We start from the raw sequence: 6,090 nt of genomic DNA on the forward strand, positions 1-6,090 counted from the left end.
ACACACACATACACACACATACACACATACACATACACACACACATACACACACACACATACACACACACACATACACACACATACACACACATACATACACACACACACACATACACACACACACACATACACACACACACACATACACACACACACACAAACACACTCAGGAGCACACATTCACACAATCTCACACACAAGCACACTTGTACACTCATACATTTACACACACATACATTTACACACACACACACACACACACACACATACATTTACACATGCACATACAAAATAATGAAATAACCTGAAGTTTCTAACGGCTCTTCCTTCCTTTTCTCTCTCTGGCTTTTAAACATTTTATTTATTTATTTATTTTTTGCCTGCATATATGTATATGCACTGTGTGCTTGCTTGGTGCTTGTGGAAGCCAGAACAAGGCACCGGATGTCCTGGAGCTGAAGTTAAGGAAGGTTGTGAGCCGCTGTGTAGGTTCTGGGACTCAAACCCAAGTCATCTGTAAGAGCTGTAAGTTCTCCTAACTGCAGAACCAACCCTCCAATCCCCTCCCTCTCTTTTGGTAACTGAAATTATTGCCTGACTTTGGAGATATTTTTGACAGAATTAGAATCTGATAAGGTAAAGCCACCAGTCACTAGTGTTGTAGGTGTTTAGTACATGCCCTTCCCTGTACCTGGGCACCTGGGTTTCCTGGCGTGCGCGTGTGTGTGTGTGCGTGTGTGTGAGATCTAACTCAGGCCAGCAGGCCTTTGTGAAAGCATATCTACCAGCTGAGCCATCAGCCTTTTGAGATGCAACTTGAGAGCCACCAAAGTTAACACTAAGACAGAAACAGTAAGTCTCCCTTGAGGGTCCCAGAGCTACTCCTATACATTTTGCTTTTGGCTGCTCTCTCTTAGAGAAGCTCATGCCCGTGCTCTAGACCGTGGCTAACTTTCTTCTGAGATCTCCTCATTTTTTCCCTTGAGATAAAGTTTCTCTGTGTAGCCCTAGATGTCCTGGAACTCCCTCTGTAGACCAGGCTGGCCTCAAACTCATTCCTGCTTCCTGAGTTGGTGGGGCTAAAGGCGTGTACTATTACCACCTGACTTCCTCTTTTTCTTACTCTTTGAATTTAAGTTTACATTAAGATATCTTGCATAAGCTGAGGATGTGTGGCTCAGCGGTAGAGGGCTCGCCTTGCATGTTCAATCCCTAGTGTGACAAATAAAAATAATAAAGTTTCACACACACACACACACACACATTTTTTTCTTTTTAAAGATATTTGCAGGGCTGGAGGGATGGCTCAGCAGTTAAGAGCACTGACTGCTCTTCCAGAGGTCCTGAGTTCAAATCCCAGCAACCACATGGTGGCTCACAACCATCTGTTATGGGATCTGATGTCATCCTCTGGTGTGTCTGAAGACAGCTACACTAATAAATAAATAATTTTTAAAAAGAGATCTTGCATAAAATCTGCATTTCATCATGTGCCTGCTGAAGTTCCTTTTAGTGCCAAAGCCATGAAGCCTGGTTTAGCCCAGGTCAAGATCTCTAAAACTCTAAAAAGTGACAGTGTGGATTGAGACCCCCATCCCCTTACCACCAACACCAGTCCTGCATCCCAAATGGCTCTTGCATATAATTGTCAAGGGACAAGAAAGCCAATGCAAAGAGACACACAAGCTCATTAGAAATCAGAGAAATGTTAAGTCAAACCAAACCAAAGTGCTATCTTACACCACCCACCTGATGCTACCAAGGGCTGGCAAGGATGCGGAGCAGAAAATTTACACACTGCTGGGAATGCAAATTAGCACCCATCCTTGTAAAAGATTTTGGCAGTATCTTCCCAAATTGAAAACCATATACCCTGTGACTCAGCAAGTCCGTGCCCAGGTTTGCACAACACAAACTCACCCATCTATACACAAAGAGTCATGAACAAGAACACACACGCCAGCACTGCTCATAATGTGTGGCAAACAGATAAACACAAATGTCAGGATGAGGAGGCGGCTGCATGTCAACTGTGGGGACCTGAGGTTGGGTCTCCAGCCCAGCCTGACAGGATGCACCTGTAATCAATCCCACCGCTGGAGAAGAGACAGGAGGATCTGTGGGACTTGCTGGCTAACCAGCCAGTGAGCTCCAGGTTCAGTGAAAGACCCTGTCTCAAAAATAAGGTAAAGGCTGGGGAAATGGCTCAGCAGTTAAAACTCGGAGCCTCAGAACCCAGCTAAGCGGAGGTGGTCAGAATGGCTCAGCTGTAATTCTCTCTAGCCTTCGAAGACAGAGACAGATGACCCCAGAGCAAGCTGGCTGATGAGGTTTGCTTTACTCAAGCTCTGGGTTTGAAAAAGAAATTAACTAAATTTAGTTGTGGGGATGCTTGCACGTAGCAGAGCAGTGATCGCTTTCCACCGTGTGGGTCCAGAGATGCAAACTCAGGCAGGTCAGGCTTGGTGTCAAATGTCTTAACCTGCAGCCATCCTGGTGGCCTCAAGCTCTAGGTGACTGAGCGATTCTGACACAAAGAATAAGGTGATAGTGTGAGCAAAGACTATTCCTGACATCATCAGCCTTTGGCCTGTGCGTACATGCTCAGACACACGTACACTATGACACGTATGTGCTGACATACATGTGAACATGAGCATGAACCTCTGCATAAACACATGAAAGAAGAAGGAGAAAGAACGAAATCAAAAGAAGACACACAGCCATCTACCTCTGGCCTCCACACATATGTGCACGCATGCATGCAGGAACACATACATGGACAAACACAGAAATGTGGTCTAATACCAGATGGCGAATCAATAGTGATATATTCTTTTTAGATTTATTTAGTTTACTTGATGTTTTGCCCGCATGTGTGTCTTTGCACGTGCATACCTAGTATTCTCGGAGGTCTGAAGAGGGTATTGAACTTCCTGGAATTGGACTGTGAGAACAGATACAGCTGTGAGCTGTCAGGTAGGTACTGGGGACAAACCTGGGTCCTCTGGAAGAGCAGCCAGTGCTCTTAACTACTGAGCCAGCTTTCCAGTCCCCAAAGGACGTATACTCCTAAAATAGAATACATTAAAGCTGTGACAGTGACTGTACCACACAAGTGAGGGCCATTCCCACAAGGATACCACAAGATCCGGGTCTTGAGGCAGAATGACACACCCTTTTGATCTGCAACTTCAGACAGGAAGACACACCTTTAACCTGGGCCACACCTTCTGCTGGAAATCTACATAAAGAGATGGAAGAAGGAAGACTTTTCTTTGCCTGCTTGCCCTCTCCTAGCTAGCACTTCCATTCCTTTCTTGGCATCAGAATCTCCCTCTTCGGGATTCCAGCAGGCACAGAAGACCAGATGAGGCATCCAGCCTAGATCCTTAGATTTTTCTGCTCACAGCCTGCCATTGTTGGATTCATTGGACTGCAACCTGTAAGACACTTTTAAAAAAAATTATTTATTTATTTAATGTATATGAATACACCATTGCTCTCTTCAGACACACCAGAGAGGGCATCGGATCCCATTACAGATGGTTGTGTGCCACCATGAACTGAATTCAGGATCTTTGGAAGAGCAGTCAGTGCTCTTAACTACTGAGCCATCTCTCCAGCCCAAGTCATTATTTTTTTTAAAAAAGTATTTATTTCCATTTTCCATGCATTGGTGTTTTGCTTGCATGCATGTCTGTGTGAAGGTGTCCAATCTTGGAGTTCCAGACAGTTGTGAGCTGCCATGTGGGTACTGGGGTTTGAATCTGGGTCCTCTGGAAAAGCTGTTCAATCAGAGCCCTCAATAGCTGAGCCACCTCTCCAACCCTCTGTGCTATTTTGTCTACTTCCCTGGTGATAACCCCCAAGATGTCACTTGCTGTGTTCCTCTGGGGCAGCTCCTACTCCAACAGGCTGGCCCTCATGGCCATGTGCTCAAGATCCCCCTACCCAGTGCTGAGTTCTTCCCTCTTCCTCTCTGTCTCCTTTCCTTGTGGTCCCTTCCTGAGAACCCCAAGCCTGGGAAGCTTTACTCTGCCACATCTCTTCTGCCCAGCCCAGGATGTAGGCCTCTTTATTAACCAATCTGGGATCACTTGTTGTTGGGGTGGGGGGCAAGGTTTACAGAGCATCATTTGGTATATATGAGCATCTCCTCGTTAGGGAAAACCAGATCTTGAGGAGCCAATATTTAATATTTAAGTTTATAGCAGCACCAGACCAACCTCACACACATATACACATATATGTATATATATATATATATATATATATATATATATATATATGTGTGTGTGTGTGTGTGTGTGTGTGTGTGTATACTCATTCCGTAAGTTTTGTATATGTAGTAGATATGTATATAGTCATTCCATAAGTTCTATGACCCTGAAGAACCCTGACTAATACACTGCTGTATTGTTTAGGTTGTGTGCATAGATGGTATAGTTATACAGAAATGCAAAGAAATGGAAATCGTCAACTTTTATTTTCCTATGATGTTATAAATTCAGAGATCAGCGCAGGGGAGAGAGCTACGAGGGAAGCTGGGTTGACGTAGCTTCAGTTACATTTGCCGTGTTGTTGAATCTCTTCTGGGCGGTGGGGATAGATGTGTGTAGAATGCAATTCTACAAACATGAGGTAATGATTCTTCAAGTACAAGGCCATGGACTTAGCTGTGATTTGAATCCCTCCACGTTGAGGGCTCATTCATCTCTCCAGGATGGGCTGGGAAGTCTGCAACAGCAAAGAAGCGAGCATGGCATGCTTACAAATACAGCTCAGAGAACGGGAGCCTGTGCACTGCCACTGTGACACCGAGAAGGATATAAAGAGTTAAAATTCCGGGCTGGTGAGATGGCTCAGTGGGTAAGAGCACCCGACTGCTCTTCCGAAGGTCCAGAGTTCAAATCCCAGCAACCACATGGTGGCTCACAACCATCTCATAACGAAATCTAGCGCCCTCTTCTGGAGTGTCTGAAAACAGCTACAATGTACTTACATATAATAAATAAATAAAAAAAAATTAAAAAAAAATTCCTCTATTGGTGCTTGACCCACGCCTGCGCCCCAGAGGCAACCTTAAGCCACAGTTGGCCTGCAGACATTCTGTGTGTTTGAACAGACATAGTTAGGAGATGTGAGGATGGAATTATAAATGTATTACCTAGCAGCAGTAATTCTTAATACAACACGGGACACACCATCCGTATTTGGTCCATATCCTGCTGCCCCATCATGGCTCATCAATCCTTCTGGTTCTATCCCCCTCTCCCACACCACTCTTCTAGTACAGGGATGTACCATAACCTGTTATTTGAAATTTTTGTTTTTAACTAAGTAGGAAACATATGATCATATTCTAGATGTAAAATTAACTATTTAATCAATTATATTTATAATGAGAAAAACACTTTGCAAAATAGTGACAAAAGTTTTCACAAGATTTCCCACTCTTCTCTGCAGTCTCAGTCTCTCCTCCCACCCCATCTCCCTCTCTCTCCCTCTCCCTCCCTCTCCTTCCCTCTCCTTCCCTCTCCTCCCCTTTCCTCCCCTCCCCGGAAATAAACCATTGCTCTACCTAATACACATGCTTCTATATTCATTTGCTGCTTACAGAGACAAGTGTGCTTGGTTGTTGTGTGGATGAGTAGACGGTTCTAAGCTGTATCTAGTGGTCTATAACTTACTCCTAGAAAAGTGTGTATTGCATCCCAACCTCATTCTGTCTTCTAGCTGATGTTTCTGTGTACCACTGAATCAGCATGGAGCAAGATAGCCAGCCTCCCTATTCCCACAGGGCTTGCCATTTTGGTGGGAAATTCAGACAACAAACAAGTGAACAAGTACTACAGCTTCAAGTGACTCTAAGCAATATGAAACGAAGTAGCGGGTTTGCGAGGGAAGATTTTTGGTTTTGTTTTTATTTCTGAGTAGTATTTTTTTTTTCCAAGACAGGGTTTCTCTGTATAGCCCTGGCTGTCCTGGAACTCACTTTGTAGACCAGGCTGGCCTTGAACTCAGAAATCCGCCTGCCTCTGCCTCCAGAGTGCTGGGATTAAAGGCGTGTGCCACCACGCCCAGC

This window comes from Mus caroli, chromosome 2, assembly GCF_900094665.2.
Source record: "Mus caroli chromosome 2, CAROLI_EIJ_v1.1, whole genome shotgun sequence".
NCBI classification, from domain to species: domain Eukaryota; kingdom Metazoa; phylum Chordata; class Mammalia; order Rodentia; family Muridae; genus Mus; species Mus caroli.